Source organism: Lolium perenne, chromosome 1, assembly GCF_019359855.2.
Source record: "Lolium perenne isolate Kyuss_39 chromosome 1, Kyuss_2.0, whole genome shotgun sequence".
NCBI classification, from domain to species: Eukaryota; Viridiplantae; Streptophyta; class Magnoliopsida; order Poales; family Poaceae; genus Lolium; species Lolium perenne.
Genome location: NC_067244.2, coordinates 80,946,712 through 80,968,481, shown reverse-complemented (window position 1 = coordinate 80,968,481; position 21,770 = coordinate 80,946,712). Strand labels below are relative to the sequence as shown.

Below are 21,770 nucleotides of genomic sequence, written 5' to 3'. Positions count from 1 at the left end.
AAGATGGTTTGCATTCAAAACTTTGCTTAGTCATTTCATGTGCAACAACAGTTGCCTCCCTTGGACAGTGTTAAAAAAGAATCATCCCGATCATAGCAGCATTTGTCACACAATCAACATAGATTGCCGAGAGGCTTCGTTCCCCAATCTTTCTTGTGCTGAACATATAGTAATTACCTCTCTACAGAATCAGATTCCGCTTCATTTGCTTGGTATCTAAAGGTATATATGATGCCTCCCATAGGGGGCCTCACAGAGATTAGCTGCTCGTAGCCGTTGGATCTTCCCGTCTGGCAATCTTGTCCGTCCATTTTTTCACTGGTGGAGTAGTCTAGGACGAGGCCCTCGCGCGAACCCGCTTTTTATCCATGGGTCGATGAAGCCCACCCGGCCCGGCGTTGGCGCGTCGTGCCCTATCCCAATCCTCCCCAATCCAGCAGCCGCCGCCTCTCCCGCTCCCGCAGCCGTCGCTCCCGCTCCCCGCCGTCGGTCTCCTCTCCGGTCCTGCACATTCTCTCGCGAGTAGCAGCAGCGCCGGCGGCTGATGCAGGAGAGAGAGAAGGATGCATCACCAAGGATCCAGGCTGATGCGGAGAGAGAGAGGAGGCGGCGTCGTCAAGGAGCGGCTCGAGATTGGCATCCTCTAGACCCATCTCTGCACCTCAACTCCCAAGCCAATTTCAGGTACGAACCCCTCTTTTTCTCTTGATTTGTCTCCTCTCGTGGAGAGGGGCCGCAGCTGGCTGGATGGCCGCTGGATGATCGGCTGGTGGCCGGCCGGAGCAGGATAGGCCGCCGCTCGCATATAGCTGCCGCCTGTAGTGTGTTGCCGCTATTGAGCTTCATCCTCCTTGCACATCTCCTACTAGCAGGAGCAGCATAGTCCACCACCGCTCGCACAGCTGCCGCTCGCCGTGTGTCGACGTACGCCCTGCACATCTCCTATCATTTGAAGATTTCTCACGTCTTAATGTTTTCTCATGAGTCAGACAGGAGGATTTTAAGATTTGCTGGTGATTGGCCATCTCCGCTTGGAAAACACTATTTGAAGAGAGAGGTGTGCAATTGTTTCTACAGATTTGTCCAATTCTATCTTTGTTTGTTTATTTCGTTTTATTTATGCCTACAGGTTATTTCATGAAAGCAAAAGCGGGATGGAGGGGAAGATTGACCTATGTGATATTCATTCCCCTCGATTAATTTTATTTTCTGAAAATTGGCTCAAACTATCTGACTTACATGTACACTATATTGCCTCTTGATTTTGTGACTTTTCTATGCAAGCTATTATTGTCTAAACAGATGCGTTATTTATGCTAGGCTTTTTGAGACAATCGTCGATGGGAGAAGCTGCTAATGAATTCCTTTATAGTGCTTTGGACGTGAACTCATGGTGGTGATTGATTTCAAATGAAAATTTTCAAGCTGAAATTAAGTACACAAGCAGCTAAATTTTGTTTCCATGATTTTATTGTACTTCTCTGATATTTTTTTTTCATGATTGCCGATTGCAGCTTCGACTGTCATAAAAATTACGATGCTCTTCCCAGGGTTCTTGCAATCTTCACTTTCAGTACGAAATACTATGGTTGCTTGCCATGCCAAGAAAATGTAGTTATGACTTGTGAGGTAAATTTAATCTTAGTACATGCATGTGCAGGCTTGAGTTGTTAGCCTTCAAAATTCTTTGAATAAGAAAAAAACAGGCTCTCCCTGGAGATAGCTGCAATTGAGGTACCTTGGGTACAAAAAGCTCATTTATTTTCATTGGCTGGTATTTCTAATTTTTTTAAACTTCTACTGCATAGTAAAATAATCATATAGGTGCCATGCTTCTTTACGTTATTTGTGACCAAAAATAATCTAAATCTATATCCTTTAAAGTTCTTTTGGGTACGAAAAGCTCATTTATTTTCATTGGCTGGTATTTCTATTTTTTTTAAACTTCTACTGCATAGTAAAATAATCATATAGGTGCCATGCTTCTTTGCGTTATTTGTGACCAAAAATAATCTAAATCTATATCCTTTAAAGTTGTTTTGGGTCAGCCATATCTTTGATTGTATTACTGCTCACCTTGGTCAATTTAATTCCAGCGGTTTGAGAAGGAGAAGGATCTTCTAAACAATAGGTGTAGTAAAAATGGAGTCTACGGTTAAGCTAAACTAATACCCTTGCTGGGCATTGACTAGCGGTTTGCTGGGCATCTAAATCTATATCCTTTAAAGTTGTTTTGGGTCAGCCATATCTTTGATTGTATTACTGCTCACCTTGGTCAATTTAATTCCAGCGGTTTGAGAAGGAGAAGGATCTTCTAAACAATAGGTGTAGTAAAAATGGAGTCTACGGTTAAGCTAAACTAATACCCTTGCTGGGCATTGACTAGCTATGTTGTTGACGAGTATAACAAATTTCCAGGGTACAAGATTCAAGCCGAAATATTACAAGATTCCAGGGCAGTTGTTGCTAGATTATAAACTGGTTTTTTCTAGCAATTTAGAATAATTAAATTATGGCACCTTGGTATCTAATAAACTGCATGGCTGGGGTGAGTGGAAAAAATGTGGTATGTTCATTTCTTTACCAAGATTATACATGACATCATTTACATGTAGTTTAAGCTGTTGTCAGTTAATTTTAGTGATGTTGATATCGCATGAGGCGGAACTTGGATGCGTAGATTTGAATTGGTGCTTGACAGTCCATGTAGCGAGACATGGTGAGCAAGCTCTTTTGTAAAATGCTATTCTATGTTTGTGCGTGTCAGGAACTGAGATCTGTGGGCTGAGCTATGAATTGGGTCCCCTCGGTTCGATGCAACCTCGTGGTAGTTTAGTGTTGAATTTGCTATAATCTTGGGTTAGACAGATGTGCTATTTGTTGTGTTTGATCGGGCAAATGATGATGGCGAATCTAAAGCTCCAGAAGCAGGCGCTGTTGCGGCCCGGTCTACCGCTTCGGGCATGGCCACAGCCATGGGCACCACTAGCGCACATTGTCTGAGTGTCATCGAGGAGCAGCCGTTGTGGCTCGATGACCTACTCAATGAGCAATTGTATTTTGGAAATTATCCCCTTAATAATACAACTGGGAACAAATGTCATCTTCCTTATTTGTTTTTCCATATTGTTTGCTGGATTATTTTCTAATGAATATTTTAGAAATTATATCTCGCGGCATTGTGCTCATATCTATAAATTTTGTGTCAGGAGCATACAAGCGAGATAAGATCACCTAATGGCTAATGCCCTCTAACAACTAATGGAGAAGCTTACAACCCTTGGATTTGGAAAATGACAAGGTACTCATGCAATGCTTGCTGTCCATGTGCATATCATCTCAGTGTAATGTTACCATGTATATTGATGTTTTGAGGAAATGAAGACCGGGGTTTCCTACAAGTTGCCAGGTCAAGTTTAGATTTGCTAATGCATATGCTGACATGAAAGTTGAAATATATGTGGAGATTTATTAATATTAATCTGCTGCATAGTTAGAGGTTCATCTGGTATGGTCAATAGTTTGCCTGACGAGTGTAACATTGGCTTTGAATTGTTAGTCCGTTAGGCCCTTCCCTCATCCCATCCTCTACAAGCTCTTGACCTCTGTGTGGTGGTGTCCAGGAGAAGCAGAGCTCAACAGCAGTTGCAGGAACTGAACTTTGTTTTATAGGGCTTCCTATCATTGTTATGGAATTTCATATGTCTACGAATTTAATAGCCTGAATTTAATTTAGAATAGATAAAAAGGTGGAAGAGGAGGTGTCATTTATACGTCACTTAAAGAAAGGAAAGTACCGCAGTTGGAAACTTTTTTCTATGCCTAGCCTTTATTCATTTCCACCATTCTCCCCTCTTATCGTCTAGGTTATGCTTGCAGAAAGTGAAACTTTTGTATTCAGAACAGAGGATGGTTATGCATGCTCAACAGTCTGTGTTGACACAGCCTTAGTGCATATATCTATTGGTTTGGAGGTTCTCACATGTGTTTTTCTTATCTCCCCTCTCTTGAAACAGTTCATATCACACTTCACACCCAAATAACTTACCGAGTACCATTAGTAGTATCAACTTGTGCTCGGGTCCATCCAACACACATTGCCGCTCTAGGTTCTGTTCTGTGGATTACTTAATTTTTTGTCAGAACAAATAGAGTGATGGTCTTTGCTATATGTCAGCATTTCCGTTTGCCTTTTGCATAGTATTTTTTTATGATGCTCCTCATTTGTTTACCTAGATCCTTCTGCCCAATTATTAAATCCCTCGATTGTTTTTTTGTTCCTTTCAGGGTTATACCTAGAATTAAAGACTAAGGAAGCTTGTCTTAATTGGTGTCATGGAGATGTCATGGAGAGAATGGGTATGTTCAGAACTTACAGTAGTGATGACCTTTGTTGGTGGCTTCAGATCCGTGGTATCATATTTATTGTGAATATCAATTTTGCACTGATCATGACCAAGTAGAACAGAGATAAATGTCTCATAAAAACTTCACATGAGATATTTAGGCTGGTGTCGGTTCAGGTATTATAGTTTACCCATTTGAATATACAATATTGTGGGAATTTTCATTTAGTTTCTCTTTTTTCTATAAACAATGCACCACTTTGAACCTCTGTTGTATACGATTCATTTTGAGGAATTCTGAGTCATATTTTCATTATACTTACTATTGTTAATCAACTAGAAAAGAAGTATCTCCCAATGTAGCAAGGAATACCAAGCATGGGATACTTGCCATGTCCTTGCTCAATATAAAGCGACTTCCCTGGACAATGATGCTCTTGTCCCGCTACCATGGAAATACTGATATGCTAAGCACTGCCCTTTAACCATAATTATGGGTCTTCAATATTGACCACAAAGAAACAACATTTTAATGATTGATTAGCTTAAGAAACATCATTAAAGTACATCATTTCAGCTGAGGAGTATGACACGCAATTTATGTTACGTTAGATTGTTTCCAGTTTCTCATATTGTGTATAGTACTTAGCTTCCATGTATTGATTTGTTGTGGTTAATTCTCACCTTATGATTTTCTATAAATCATTTCCTACTTGCTATTCTATCCTATCATACGAAAAGTTCATATAATGTGGTTACATGAACATTTTATCAAATGTTCTTATTGCTTCAGTGCCTATTTTCTAGAGATTTTTCATGTTATCTTACTTTTTTTTTCTTATTTGTGAGTGTTGTGATCAGCAAGGACTTCATTGGGCTTACTCGAAGATTCTATCTACTTTTACTCACCTGCTTCGTCTGAAGGAGATATGCCCTAGAGGCAATAATAAAGTGGTTATTATTTATATCTTTATGTTTATGATAAATGTTTATATATCATGCTAGAATTGTATTAACCGAAACATTAGTACATGTGTGATATGTAGACAAACAAGAAGTCCCTAGTATGCCTCTTAAACTAGCTTGTTGATTAATGGATGATTAGTTTCATAATCATGAACATTGGATGTTATTAATAACAAGGTTATGTCATTGTGTGAATGATATAATGGACACACCCAATTAAGCGTAGCATAAGATCTCGTCATTAAGTTATTTGCTATAAGCTTTCGAAACATAGTTACCTAGTCCTTATGACCATGAGATCATGTAAATCACTTATACCGGAAAGGTACTTTGATTACACCAAACACCACTGCGTAAATGGGTGGCTATAAAGGTGGGATTAAGTATCCGGAAAGTATGAGTTGAGGCATATGGATCAACAGTGGGATTTGTCCATCCCGATGACGGATAGATATACTCTGGGCCCTCTCGGTGGAATGTCGTCTAATGTCTTGCAAGCATATGAATGAGTTCATAAGAGACCACATACCACGGTACGAGTAAAGAGTACTTGTCAGGAGACGAGGTTGAACAAGGTATAGAGTGATACCGAAGATCAAACCTCGGACAAGTAATATATCGCGAGACAAAGGGAATTGGTAATATATGTGAATGGTTCATTCGATCACTAAAGTCATCGTTGAATATGTGGGAGCCATTATGGATCTCCAGATCCCGCTATTGGTTATTGGTCGGAGTGAGTACTCAACCATGTCCGCATAGTTCTCGAACCGTAGGGTGACACACTTAAAGTTGGATGTTGAAATGGTAGCACTTGAAATATGGAATGGAGTTCGAATATTTGTTCGGAGTCCCGGATGAGATCCCGGACATCACGAGGAGTTCCGGAATGATCCGGAGAATAAGATTCATATATAGGATGTCATTTTATGTGAAATAAAATGTCGCGGAAGGTTCTACGGAAGGTTCTAGAAGGTTCTAGAAAAGTCCGGAAGAAACCACCAAGAAAGGTGGAGTCCACATGGGACTCCACCACCATGGCCGGCCAGCCCTAGATGGGGTGGAGTCCCAAGTGGACTCCACCATAGGGGGCCGGCCACCCCACCTCATGGGAGGTTGTAATCCAACCCTTTGGGTGGGAGTACTATTTGGGCTAGGTTTCCCCTCTTATGGAAGGTTTTGGTTTCGGGTCTTATTCGAAGACTTGGACACCAACACTTGGGATCCACCTATATAATGAGGGGCCAAGGGAGGGGGCCGGCCACCCCAAGACCACAAGCTGGCCGCCCCCCATAGAGTGGCCGGCCACCCCTCCCAAACCCTAGCCAAGCTCCTCTCCTCCATATTGCCCGCATAGCTTAGCGAAGCTCCGCCGGACTTTTTCACCGCCACCGACACCACGCCGTCGTGCTGTCGGATTCAAGAGGAGCTACTACTTCCGCTGCCCGCTGGAACGGGGAGGTGGACGTCGTCTTCATCAACAACCGAACGTGTGACCGAGTACGGAGGTGCTGCCCGTTCGTGGCGCCGGAACCGATCGTGATCAAGATCTTCTACGCGCTTTTGCAAGCGGCAAGTGAATGTCTACCGCAGCAACAAGAGCCTCCTCTTGTAGGCTTTGGAATCTCTTCAAGGGTGAGACTCGATACCCCCTCGTTGCTACCGTCTTCTAGATTGCATCTTGGCTTGGATTGCGTGTTCGCGGTAGGAAAATTTTTGTTTTCTATGCAACGTTATCCTACAGTGGTATCAGAGCCGTGTCTATGCATAGATGGTTGCACGAGTAGAACACAATGGTTTGTGGGCGTTGATGCTCTTGTTATCTTTAGTTTGAGTACTTTGCATCTTTATGGCATAGTGGGATGAAGCGGCTCGGACTAACTTTACATGACCGCGTTCATGAGACTTGTTCCTCGTTCGACATGCAACTTGTATTGCATAAGAGGCTTTGCGGGTGTCTGTCTCTCCTACTATAGTAAAGATTCAATTTACTCTTCTATTGAAAACATTAGTATCAACGTTGTGGTTCATGTTCGTAGGTAGATTAGATCTCTCTCGAAAACCCTAAACCACGTAAAATATGCAAACCAAATTAGAGACGTCTAACTTGTTTTTGCAGGGTTTGGTGATGTGATATGGCCATAATGTGATGATGAATATGTATGAGATGATCATTATTGTATTGTGGCAACCGGCAGGAGCCTTATGGTTGTCTTTAAATTTCATGTTGAGTAGTATTTCAAAGTAGTTGTAATAGTTGCTACATGGAGGACAATCATGAAGACGGCGCCATTGACCTTGACGCTACGCCGACGATGATGGAGATCATGCCCGAAGATGATGGAGATCATGTCCGAGCTTTGGAGATGAAGATCAAAGGCGCAAAGACAAAAGGGCCATATCATATCACATATGAACTGCATGTGATGTTAATCCTTTTTATGCATCTTATTTTGCTTAGATCGCGACGGTAGCATTATAAGATGATCCCTCACTAAAATCTCAAGATAATAAAGTGTTCATCCTTAGTAGCACCGTTGCCAAGACTTGTCGTTTCGAAGCATCTCGTGATGATCGGGTGTGATAGAATCAACAAGTGAATACAACGGGTGCAAGACAGTTTTGCACATGCGGATACTAAGGTGGCCTTGACGAGCCTAGCATGTACAGACATGGTCTCGGAACACGTGATACCGAAAGGTAGAGCATGAATCATATGGTTGATATGATGAACACTTTGAGTGTTCGCCATTGAAGTCACACCTTTTCTCGTGATGATCGGGCTTAGGTGCGATGGATTTGGTTCGTGTGATCACTAAGACAATGTGAGGGATATTGTTTTGAGTGGGAGTTCACCTAGATTTTTAATTATGTTGAATTAAAATTTGAACTCAATTTGTCATAAACTTAGTCTAAACTATTGCAAATATATGTTGTAGAGATGGCGTCCCCAATCAATTTTAATCAGTTCCTAGAGAAAGAGAAACTTAAGAGCAACGGTAGCAACTTCACCGACTGGTTCCGTCATGTGAGGATCTTCCTCTCTGGCGGAAATCTGCAATATGTGCTTGATGCACCGCTAGGTGACCCTCCTGCGGAAACTAAAACCGATGAAGTAAAGAATGTTTACGCGACTCAGAAAACTCGGTACTCTCAAGTTCAGTGTGCCATCTTATGCAGTCTGGAAGCCGATCTTCAAAAACGTTTTGAGCACCACGATCCACATGAGTTGGTCAATGAGCTGAAAGCTATCTTTGAAACTCATGCGGCCGTGGAATGCTATGAAGCATCGAAACACTTCTTCAGCTGCATGATGGAAGAAGGCAGCTCCTTTAGTGAGCACATGCTCGCCATGACCGAGCATGCGAAGAAACTCAGTGACTTGGGAATAGTGATTCCTAACAGACTGGGGATTAATCGTGTCCTTCAATCACTGCCACCTAGTTACAAGAACTTTGTGATGAACTACAATATGCAGAACATGAACAAGGAGTTGCCTGAACTCTTTGGCATGCTAAAATCTGCTGAGATTGAGATCAAGAAAGAGCACCAAGTGTTGATGGTCAACAAGACCACCAGTTTCAAGAAACAGGGCAAGTCTAAGGGAAAATTCAAGAAGGGTGGCAAGAAAGCTGCCACGCCTCCTATGAAACCTAAGAACGGCCCTAAGCCTGATGCTGAGTGCTATTACTGCAAGGAGAAGGGACACTGGAAGCGTAATTGCTCCAAGTATCTGGCTGATCTAAAGAGCGGCCTTGTCAAGAAGAAGAAAGAAGGTATATCTGATATACATGTTATAGATGTTTATCTCACTGGTTCTCGTTCTAGTACCTGGGTATTTGATACTGGTTCGGTTGCTCATATCTGTAACTCGAAACAAGAACTAAAGAATAAACGAAGACTACTGAAAGATGAAGTGACGATGCGCGTTGGAAATGGATCCAAAGTCGATGTGATCGCTGTCAGCACACTTCCTCTACATCTACCTTCGGGTTTAGTTTTAAGCCTAAATAATTGTTATTTTGTACCCGCGTTGAGCATGAACATTATATCTGGATCTTGTTTAATGCAAGACGGTTATTCATTCAAGTCTGAGAATAATAGTTGTTCTATTTTTATGAATAATATCTTTTATGGTCGAGCACCACAAAAGAATGGCTTATTTCTGTTAGATCTCGATAGTAGTAATACACATATACATAACATTGATGCTAAGCGAATTAAACTTGATGATAATTCTACTTATATGTGGCACTGTCGTCTTGGTCATATTGGAGTGAAACGCATGAAGAAACTCCATACTGATGGATTACTTGAATCACTTGACTTTGAGTCACTTGATAGATGCGAAGCATGTCTAATGGGAAAAATGACAAAGACTCCATTTTCTAGTATGATGGAGTGAGCTACTGACTTATTGGAAATCATACATACCGATGTATGTGGACCAATGAGCGTAGCATCGCGCGGTGGTTATCGTTATGTTCTAACCTTCACAGATGATCTGAGTAGATATGGGTATATCTATTTCATGAAACATAAATCCGAAACTTTCGAGAAGTTTAAGGAATTTCAAAGTGAAGTAGAAAATCAACGTAACAAGAAGATCAAATTTCTACGATCTGATCGTGGAGGTGAATATCTGAGTTATGAGTTTGGCATGCATTTAAAGAAATGCGGAATACTTTCACAATTGACACCGCCGGGAACACCTCAACGAAACGGTGTGTCCGAACGTCGTAATCGAACTCTCTTAGATATGCTTCGTAGTATGATGTCTCTTACTGATTTGCCGTTATCATTTTGGAGTTATGCATTAGAGACAGCCGCATTCACTTTAAATAGAGCACCATCAAAATCCGTAGAAACGACACCGTATGAATTATGGTTTAATAAGAAACCTAAGGCATCGTTCCTGAAAGTTTGGGGTTGCGAAGCCTATGTAAAGAAGTTACAACCGGACAAGCTAGAACCCAAAGTGGAGAAATGCGTCTTCATAGGTTATCCTAAGGAAACTATAGGGTACACTTTCTATCACAGATCCGAAGGCAAAATCTTTGTTGCTAAGAACGGAACCTTTCTTGAGAAAGAATTTCTCACTAAAGAAGTGACTGGAAGAAAAGTAGAACTCGATGAGATTGATGAATCTATACTCGTTGATCGAGTAGCGCGATGCCGGAAGTTGTACTGCACCGCCTACACCGGCAACGAGAGGAAGCTAATGATAATGATCATGAAACTTCGAACGAGGAAACTACCTGAACCTCGCGGATCGACAAGGGAACGTGCTACTCCTGATTGGTATGATCCTTGTCTAAATGTCATGATTGTGGATAACAATGATGAGGACCCTGCGACGTATGAAGAAGCGATGATGAGCCCAGATTCCAACAAATGGCAAGAAGCCATGAAATCCGAAATGGGATCCATGTATGATAACAAAGTATGGACTTTGGTAGACTTACCTGATAGCCGAAAGGCTGTCGAGAATAAATGGATCTTCAAGAGAAAAACAGATGCTGATGGTAATATTACTGTCTATAAAGCTCGACTTGTCGCAAAGGGTTTCCGACAAATTCAAGGAGTTGACTACGATGAGATTTTCTCACCTGTAGCGAAGCTAAAATCTGTGAGGATTTTGTTAGCAATAGCTGCATTTTTCGATTATGAGATTTGGCAGATGGATGTCAAAACGGCGTTCCTTAATGGAGACATTGAGGAAGAGTTGTATATGGTACAACCCAAAGGTTTTGTCGATCCTAAAAATGCTGATAAAGTATGCAAACTTCAGCGTTCAATCTATGGTGAAGCAAGCATCAAGAAGTTGGAACCGACGCTTTGATAAGGTGATCAAAGACTTCGGGTTTATACAGTGTCATGGAGAGGCCTGTATTTACAAGAAAGTGAGTGGGAGCTCTGTAGCATTCCTGATATTATATGTAGATGACATATTATTGATCGGGAATGATATAGAACTATTAAGCGATGTTAAGGGTTATTTGAATAATAGTTTTTCAATGAAAGACCTTGGTGAAGCATCGTATATATTAGGCATCAAGATTTATAGAGATAGATCAAGACGCCTAATAGGGCTATCACAGAGTACATATCTGGACAAGATTCTAAAGAAGTTTAGAATGGACGAAAGTAAGAAAGGGTTCTTACCTATGTTACCGAGGCAAGGTATTGAGTAAAACTCAAGGACCGGCTACGGCAGAAGAAAGAGAAAGGATGAGTAACATCCCCTATGCCTCGGCGATAGGATCTATCATGTATGCCATGCTATGTACTAGACCGGATATAGCACATGCCGTTAGTTTGACTAGCAGATATCAAAGTGATCCGGGAATGGAACAACTGGACAGCGATCAAGAATATCCTGAAGTACTTGAAAAGAACTAAGGATATGTTTCTTTGTTATGGAGGTGACCAAGAGCTCGTTGTAAATGGTTACACCGATGCAAGTTGGAACAACGATCCCGATGACTCTAAGTCACAATGCAGGTACGTGTTTATATTGAATGGTGCTTTGCGATGGTGGGCAAGCTCGAAGCAGTGCACGGTGGCAAAATCTTCAACAGAATCAGAGTACATAGCGGCTTCAGAGGCTTCATCAGAAGCGGTATGGATGAAGAGGTTCATTGTAGAGCTCAGTGTGGTTCCTAGTGCATTGGACCCATTAATCATTTACTGTGATAACATGGGTGCCATCGCCAATGCACAAGAGCCAAGGTCACACAAGAGGCTGAAGCATATCAAGCTGCGTTACCACTCGATTCGCGAGTACATCGAAGATGGAGAAGTAAAGATTTGCAAAGTACACCGATCTGAATGTAGCGGATCCGTTGACTAAAGCTCTCCCTAGGGCAAAGCATGACCAACACCAGAATGCCATGGGTGTTAGGTATATTACAATGTAATCTAGATTATTGACTCTAGTGCAAGTGGGAAGTCAAGGAGATATGCCCTAGAGGCAATAATAAAGTGGTTATTATTTATATCTTTATGTTTATGATAAATGTTTATATATCATGCTAGAATTGTATTAACCGAAACATTAGTACATGTGTGATATGTAGACAAACAAGAAGTCCCTAGTATGCTGATACGTCCCCGACGTATCCATAATTTCTGTCGTTCCATGCTTGTTTTATGACAATACTTACATGTTTTGCTTGCACTTTATGATGTTTTTATGCGTTTTCCGGAACTAACCTATTAACGAGATGCCACAGTGCCAGTTCTGTTTCTTCTTTGTTTTTGGTTCCAGAAAGGCTGTTCGGGCAATATTCTCGGAATTGGACGAAATCAACGCCAAACCTCCTATTTTTCCCGGAAGGCTCCAGAACACAGAAGAAGAGTCGGAGGAGAGCCAGGGGGGCCCCACACCACCTAGCCGCGCGGGCCAGGCCCTGGCCGCGCCGGCCTAGGGTGAGGCCACCCTGTCGACTCCCCTGCGCCGCCTCTTCGCCTATAAAATCCCTTTCGACCTAAAAACACCGTGCCAATTGACGAAACTCCAGAAAGACTCCAGGGGCGCCGCCGCCATCGCGAAACTCCAATTCGGGGGACAGAACTCTGTTCCGGCACCCTGCCGGAACGGGGAAGTGCCCCCGGAAGCCATCTCCATCAACGCCACCGCCTCCGCCATGCTCCGTGAGTAGTTCCCCCATGGACTACGGGTTCTAGCAGTAGCTATGTCGGTATACTCTCCCCCATGTACTTCAATACAATGGTCTCATGAGCTGCCTTACATGATTGAGATTCATCTGATGTAATCGGTGTTGTGTTTGTTGGGATCCGATGGATGATACATTATGATTAGTCTATCTATAAAGTTTGTGAAGTTATTGTTGCTGCAATCTTGTTATTCTTAATGCTTGTCACTAGGGCCCGAGTGGCATGATCTTAGATTTAAGCTCTATATTGTTGCTTAGATTGTATCTACAAGTTGTATGCACATGTCACTGTCCGGAACCAATGGCCCCGAAGTGACAGAAATCGGGACAACCGGAGGGGATGGTAGTGATGTGAGGATCACATGTTTTCACGGTGTGTTAATGCTTTGCTCCGGTACTCTATTAAAAGGAGTACCTTAATATCCGATAGTTTCCCTTGAGGCCCGGCTGCCACCGGCCGGTAGGACAAAAGATGTTGTGCAAGTTTCTCATTGCGAGCACGTACGACTATATACGGAAAACATGCCTACATAATTAATAAGCTTCGATGTTCTATCTTAATGCTTTGATTCCTATCAATTGCCCAACTGTAATTTGTTCACCCAACACTTGTCACTTATTGGAGAGTTACCACTAGTGTAGATCGCTGGGAACCCCGGTCCATATTTCATCATCAAATACTTGTTCTACATGTCATCATATTACCTCGTGTTACTATTCTTTCTGCTGTGTTACTATTACTACTTTGCTCTCATATTATCGCTACTTTCACATCACCCCTGTTACTAGTGCTTTTCAGTGCGGCTGAATTGACAACTCGGTTGTTAAGGCTTATAAGTATTCTTTACCTCCCCTTGTGTCGAATCAATAAATTTGGGTTATACTACCCTCGAAGACTATCGCAATCCCCTATACTTGTGGGTCATCAAGACTGTTTTTAAGGCGCCGTTGCCGGGGCATAGCTCTACTCATAAGTTCACACAGGGAGTACACTCTACCTCTCTCTCTGTTTTTAATTTGTTTTATTTTTGCTTTGCTTAGTTTACTTTTGTCTAGTTTATTTGTGCTTAGTTTATTTCTGTCTAGTATTAGTTTGCGTAGTTTACTTTTGCTTAGTTTATTTTTGTCTTGTTTTATTTGTCTCATATACCCAAAAATCCATAAAAATTTGAAAAACCAAAAAATTAAAAACTGCTGTTATGGGAGAACCAACAACCTACTTGGAGCTCATAGAATGTTATAATAATTATAGGAAATCAAGAGCTGGTGAAGTAATGAGTGCTATGATAGAAAAAGTGAATACAATTGCTAAAATCTTGCTTAAACGCCATGATATAAACTGTTGCTCTCAACAGGATACTAAACATCTTAAATTTCAATGTGGCTTTAGTGAGGAATTTTTAATTAAGAACTATAATCGAAATTGCTATATTCATTATGGGTTCGAAGAGGTAGAACAATTTGTCGTGTTTATGGGAGCCTCTGAGATCGAATCCTTCATGGTTGAGAATTATGAAACTTGTGTTGTTTGTAAGGACCTTAAAGATTATGTCTCTTCTATCCTTAATTGTTGCATAGAATGCTTTGGTAATAATCCTTATATCATTGATTATAAAGAGAGACACATTAATGCACAAGAATGCACTCACAATTTGTAGGAACCGGTGGAAGAAGAAACTGATGAACCTGAAAGTGCATTGGATGAAAAAGAGGAGGAAATTGATGAACCAGAAAGCTCATTGGATGAAAAAGAAGAGGAGAGCGACGAACAAAAGGAGGAAGAATGGATTAGCTACCCATGCCAACCTTCTAATGAGAGTAACTCTTTATCCCTTACACTATTTGATTGTCCTCCATGCTTACCGGAAGAGGTTGAATGTTATGTTCCTGTGGATTCTCTTGAAATAGTACCTATGAGTAATACTTGTGAGAATAATTATGCTACTGTTATCTATGATAATCCATGCTACTTTGATAAATCTTATGATAATGCTTTGTTTGTGCCTGATGTCGAAATGCATGGTACTAAAGAATTTTGCTTGGCAAATGTTTATGATAAATCTCTAGATGATGGTCCTATGTTACTTGATACTATTAATTGTACTACTAATGAAAATGGGATTGGAGAGTTCTTGACTTATTCTATGAGTCCCATATCTCTTGAGATTGATCATTTACCTCGTTATATTATTGATAAAAGTGTGTTTGAAAGTTTTAATTCCACTATTCTTGAACTTGATAAAAATTATGTGTTTGGAAATCATGAAAAGTATGCTGCATGTGATAGTTATATTGTTGAGTTTGTTCATGAAGCTACTGAAAATTATTATGAGAGAGGAAAATATGGTTGTAGAAATTTGCATGGTACTAAAACACCTCTCTATGTGCTTAAAATTTTGAAGTTACACTTGTTTTATCTTCCTATGCTTGTTACTTTGCTTTTCATGAACTTGTTTATTTACAAGATTCCTTTGCATAGGAAGCATGTTAGGCTTAAATGTGTTTTGAATTTGCCTCTTGATGCTCTCTTTTGCTTCCAATACTATTTCTTGCGAGTGCATCATCAAAACTGCTGAGCCCATCTTAATGGCTATAAAGAAAGTAACTTCTTGGGAGATAACCCATGTGTTATTTTGCTACAGTACTTTGTTTTATATTTGTGTCTTGGAAGTTGTTTACTACTGTAGCAACCTCTCCGTATCTTAGTTTTGTGTTTTGTTGTGCCAAGTGAAGCCTCTAATCGAAGGTTGATACTAGATTTGGATTTCTGCGCAGAAACAGATTTCTATCTGTCACGAATCTGGGCTGTTTTCCCTGTAGAAAAATCAGAAAAATATGCCAATTTACGTGCGTGTTCCTCAGATATGTACGCAACTTTCATTAGTTTTGAGTTTTCTGATTTGAGAAGTATTTTATTAAAATTCGTCTTTACTGGCTGTTCTGTTTTGCCAGATTCTGTCTCTGTTTTTTGCATTGTCTCTTGCGGACTTTAAGCGAGCTTTTCTAGACGTAGAGGGCTGTAGCTAATGTTTTATTGAGTTCTTGCAATGTGCCACTACAGGATCAAGGTGGATTCAATTTTTTTTTGAGTACTAACCCCTCTAATGAAGTTTATGAGAAGTTTGGTGTGAAGGAAGTTTTCAAGGGTCAAGAGAGGAGGATGATATATGATCAAGAAGAGTGAAAAGTCTAAGCTTGGGGATGCCCCCGTGGTTCATCCCTGCATATTTCAAGAAGACTCAAGCGTCTAAGCTTGGGGATGCCCAAGGCATTCCCTTCTTCATCAACTTATCAGGTTCCTCCCCTGAAACTATATTTTTATTCAGTCACATCATATGTGTTTCACTTGGAGCGTCTGTATGTTTTATTTTTGTTTTGTTTGAATAAGATCGGATCCTAGCAATCCTTGTTTGGGAGAGAGACACGCTCCACTTTTTCATATGAACACTTGTTCTTCGTTTTACTTTTAATGTTCAATGATAAAAGTTGAAAGCTACAATACTTATTGTTTGGTTGGAAAAAGAAAATGCCTCAAATGTCTTGGATAATTTGACACTTGGCAATTGTTTTGAGCTCTCAAGTAGATCATAAGTTTTTGCATGTAGTTTAAACCTATTAGTGGAGAACTACCGTAAAGCTTGTTAAAATTGGTTTGCATAATTGATCTCTCTTAAGGTCTAGATATTTTCTGGTAAAAGTGTTTGAGCAACAAGGAAGACAGTGTAGAGTATTATAATGCTTGCGATATGTTCTTATGTAAGTTTTGCTGTACCGGTTCATACTTGTGTTTGCTTCAAACAACCTTGCTAGCCTAAACCTTGTATTGAGAGGGAATACTTCTCATGCATCCAAAATCCTTGAGCCAACCACTATGCCAATTGTGTCCACTATACCTACCTACTATGTGGTATTTCCTGCCATTCCAAAGTAAATTGCTTGAGTGCTACCTTTAAACAATTCAAAATTTATCACCTCTGATTTGTGTCAATGTTTTATAGCTCATGAGGAAGTATGTGGTGTTTAGCTTTCAACCTTGTCATTTACTTTTGACGGACTCTCATATGGACTAGTGGCTTCACCCGCTTATCCAATAATTTTGCAAAAAGAGCTGGCAATGGGATTCCCAGTCCCAAATTAATTAACAAAAATAGACACTCCTCCATGGTTTGTGATTGTTGGACGGCACCCGAAGGATTCGGTTAGCCATGGCTTGTGTAAGCAAAGGTTGGGGGGAGTGTCATCATCATAATAAAACTAAAATAAAAAGGCACTCCTTCATGGTATGAGATTGTTGGCAGGCACCCGAGGATTCGGTTAGCCATGGTTTGAGAAAGAAAGGTTGGAAGGAGTGCCACCCAAAAATAAAATAAAATGGGAGCCGCTCTTAAAAGTCCGGTTGGCGAGGTAGTTAGTGTACCCATTACCATTCGTTGACAACAACAAACACCTCTCAAAATTTTACTTTTTATGCTCTCTGTATGTTTTCAAAACCAAAGCTCTAGCACAAATATAGCAATCGATGCTTTCCTCTTTGAAGGACCATTCTTTTACTTTATGTTGAGTCAGTATACCTACTTCCTTCCATCTTAGAAGCAAACACTTGTGTCAACTGTGCATTGATTCTTACATACTTGCATATTTGCATTCATCATATTACTTTGTGTTGACAATTATCCATGAGATGTGCATGTTGAAAGTTGAAAGCAACCGCTGAAACTTATATCTTCCTTTGTGTTGCTTCGATGCCTTTACTTTGAATCTATTGCTTTATGAGTTAACTCTTGTGCAATCTTTTGATGCTTGTCTTGAAAGTACTCTCCATGAAAAGTTTTGCTATATGTTATCTACTTGTTAGCAACTATAGATCATTGCCTTGAGTCACTTCATTCATTTCATATGCTTTGTAATAGTATGATCAAGGTTATGTAAGTAGCATGTCACTACAGAAATTATTCTTTTTATCGTTTACTGCTGGGACGAGCAGAACTAAGCTTGGGGATGCTGATACGTCCCCGACGTATCCATAATTTACGTCGTTCCATGCTTGTTTTATGACAATACTTACATGTTTTGCTTGCACTTTATGATGTTTTTATGCGTTTTCCGGAACTAACCTATTAACGAGATGCCACACGGTGCAGGTTCTGTTTCTCTGTTTTTGGTTCCGTAAAGGCTGTTCGGGCAATATTCTCGGAATTGGACGAAATCAACGCCAAACCTCCTATTTTTCCCGGAAGGCTCCGAACACCGAAGAAGAGTCGGAGAGGAGAGCCAGGGGGCCCCACACCACCTAGCCGCGCGGGCCGAGGCCCTGGCCGCGCCGGCCTAGGGTGAGGCCACCCTGTCGACCCCCTGCGCCGCCTCTTCGCCTATAAAATCCCTTTTCGACCTAAAAACACCGTGCCAATTGACGAAACTCCGTAAAGACTCCGGGCGCCGCCGCCATCGCGAAACTCCAATTCGGGGACAGAACTCTGTTCGGCACCTGCCGGAACGGGAAGTGCCCCGGAAGCCATCTCCATCAACGCCACCGCCTCCGCCATGCTCCGTGAGTAGTTCCCCCATGGACTACGGGTTCTAGCGATAGCTATGTCGGTATACTCTCCCCCATGTACTTCAATACAATGGTCTCATGAGCTGCCTTACATGATTGAGATTCATCTGATGTAATCGGTGTTGTGTTTGTTGGGATCCGATGGATGATACATTATGATTAGTCTATCTATAAAGTTTGTGAAGTTATTGTTGCTGCAATCTTGTTATTCTTAATGCTTGTCACTAGGGCCCGAGTGGCATGATCTTAGATTTAAGCTCTATATTGTTGCTTAGATTGTATCTACAAGTTGTATGCACATGTCACTGTCCGGAACCAATGGCCCCGAAGTGACAGAAATCGGGACAACCGGAGGGGATGGTAGTGATGTGAGGATCACATGTTTTCACGGTGTGTTAATGCTTTGCTCCGGTACTCTATTAAAAGGAGTACCTTAATATCCAGTAGTTTCCCTTGAGGCCCGGCTGCCACCGGCTGGTAGGACAAAAGATGTTGTGCAAGTTTCTCATTGCGAGCACGTACGACTATATATGGAAAACATGCCTACATAATTAATAAGCCTGATGTTCTATCTTAATGCTTTGATTCCTATCAATTGCCCAACTGTAATTTGTTCACCCAACACTTGTCACTTATTGGAGAGTTACCACTAGTGTAGATCGCTGGGAACCCCGGTCCATATTTCATCATCAAATACTTGTTCTACATGTCATCATATTACCTCTCGTATTTACTATTACTGCTGCTGTGTTACTATTACTACTGCTCTCATATTACTGCTACTTTCACATCACCCCTGTTACTAGTGCTTTTCCAGGTGCAGCTGAATTGACAACTCAGTTGTTAAGGCTTATAAGTATTCTTTACCTCCCCTTGTGTCGAATCAATAAATTTGGGTTATACTACCCTCGAAGACTATCGCGATCCCCTATACTTGTGGGTCATCATATGCCTCTTAAACTAGCTTGTTGATTAATGGATGATTAGTTTCATAATCATGAACATTGGATGTTATTAATAACAAGGTTATGTCATTGTGTGAATGATATAATGGACACACCCAATTAAGCGTAGCATAAGATCTCGTCATTAAGTTATTTGCTATAAGCTTTCGAAACATAGTTACCTAGTCCTTATGACCATGAGATCATGTAAATCACTTATACCGGAAAGGTACTTTGATTACACCAAACACCACTGCGTAAATGGGTGGCTATAAAGGTGGGATTAAGTATCCGGAAAGTATGAGTTGAGGCATATGGATCAACAGTGGGATTTGTCCATCCCGATGATGGATAGATATACTCTGGGCCCTCTCGGTGGAATGTCGTCTAATGTCTTGCAAGCATATGAATGAGTTCATAAGAGACCACATACCACGGTACGAGTAAAGAGTACTTGTCAGGAGACGAGGTTGAACAAGGTATAGAGTGATACCGAAGATCAAACCTCGGACAAGTAATATATCGCGAGACAAAGGGAATTGGTAATATATGTGAATGGTTCATTCGATCACTAAAGTCATCGTTGAATATGTGGGAGCCATTGTGGATCTCCAGATCCCGCTATTGGTTATTGGTCGGAGTGAGTACTCAACCATGTCCGCATAGTTCTCGAACCGTAGGGTGACACACTTAAAGTTGGATGTTGAAATGGTAGCACTTGAAATATGGAATGGAGTTCGAATATTTGTTCGGAGTCCCGGATGAGATCCCGGACACCACGAGGAGTTCCGGAATGATCCGGAGAATAAGATTCATATATAGGATGTCATTTTATGTGAAATAAAATGTCGCGGAAGGTTCTATGGAAGGTTCTAGAAGGTTCTAGAAAAGTCCGGAAGAAACCACCAAGGAAGGTGGAGTCCACATGGGACTCCACCACCATGGCCGGCCAGCCCTAGATGGGGTGGAGTCCCAAGTGGACTCCACCATAGGGGGCCGGCCACCCCCCACATGGGAGGTGGAAATCCCACCCTTTGGGTGGGAGTCCTAGTTGGGCTAGGTTTCCCCTCTTATGGAAGGTTTTGGTTTCGGGTCTTATTCGAAGACTTGGACACCAACACTTGGGATCCACCTATATAATGAGGGGCCAAGGGAGGGGGCCGGCCACCCCAAGACCACAAGCTGGCCGCCCCCCATAGAGTGGCCGGCCACCCCTCCCAAACCCTAGCCAAGCTCCTCTCCTCCATATTGCCCGCATAGCTTAGCGAAGCTCCGCCGGACTTTTTCACCGCCACCGACACCACGCCGTCGTGCTGTCGGATTCAAGAGGAGCTACTACTTCCGCTGCCCGCTGGAACGGGGAGGTGGACGTCGTCTTCATCAACAACCGAACGTGTGACCGAGTACGGAGGTGCTGCCCGTTCGTGGCGCCGGAACCGATCGTGATCAAGATCTTCTACGCGCTTTTGCAAGCGGCAAGTGAACGTCTACCGCAGCAACAAGAGCCTCCTCTTGTAGGCTTTGGAATCTCTTCAAGGGTGAGACTCGATACCCCCTCGTTGCTACCGTCTTCTAGATTGCATCTTGGCTTGGATTGCGTGTTCGCGGTAGGAAAATTTTTGTTTTCTATGCAACGTTATCCTACATCGTCTTACGATTTTTTTATTGCCTAAATAAAATTCATAGGCCTCTCAATTTAATATGTGCTCACTCTAATTGCATACCTTCATGCCTTGCAGCTATGGCTTCATGTGATCAGTTGTGTTCCCTTCAGATTTGCATCTTTAGACAGAGCCCTTTTCTGAAGAAAAACAAATGGTGCATGGCTTTTCCCAGCAAAGGCCTCTTCCCAGAATTTTCTCATTCCTATGGACCATCGGTTCATGGTTGTAGCTTAGTCACCTAGCAAAGTGCTATCTAATAGGCAGTTATGAACTTATTGCATTTTGTACTTGTGAGAATTAGATTGTGATTTCTGTCATGCAAACCTTACCCGTGTATGCATTTGGTTCCACTATACCGCCCAATGCTTAGTCAGTGTTCAACTTCACGAGATAATGACTTTGAACTGGGTATCAAATTTACGTATATTAGCATTTTTCACCTAATTTTTATTGTTGTTATACAATGTGTAAATCAGCTAGAATTTCACGGGGTCGTGCGCCAAGGCGCACATCTAAATCTAGTCCTAATGAATTAGTCAATTCAAGCCAAAGTCACATAGCCATTGCTTCTGCAGACACATCAGTTGACACATGAGGTATGTAAAGGCTTTGAGGCT

At 41.6% G+C, this 21,770-nt stretch overlaps 1 long non-coding RNA gene across 15 annotated transcripts; it reads left to right on the top strand.

Moving 5' to 3' along the window:
* The first annotated feature begins 251 nt into the window (after positions 1–251).
* Positions 252–21,597, top strand: LOC127303111 (uncharacterized). 15 transcript variants are annotated; one of them, XR_007853268.2, is made up of 7 exons: positions 347–684; positions 990–1,057; positions 1,130–2,566; positions 2,642–2,719; positions 3,210–3,301; positions 4,288–4,359; positions 21,229–21,597. It is a non-coding gene; the product is annotated as an uncharacterized lncRNA (long non-coding RNA). The 15 variants fall into 15 exon arrangements; XR_007853262.2 differs by having other exon boundaries at positions 252–684; positions 1,130–2,719; positions 3,624–4,359; XR_007853267.2 differs by lacking the exon at positions 2,642–2,719 and having other exon boundaries at positions 340–684; positions 1,130–1,734; positions 3,624–4,359.
* The last annotated feature ends 173 nt before the right edge of the window (positions 21,598–21,770 follow it).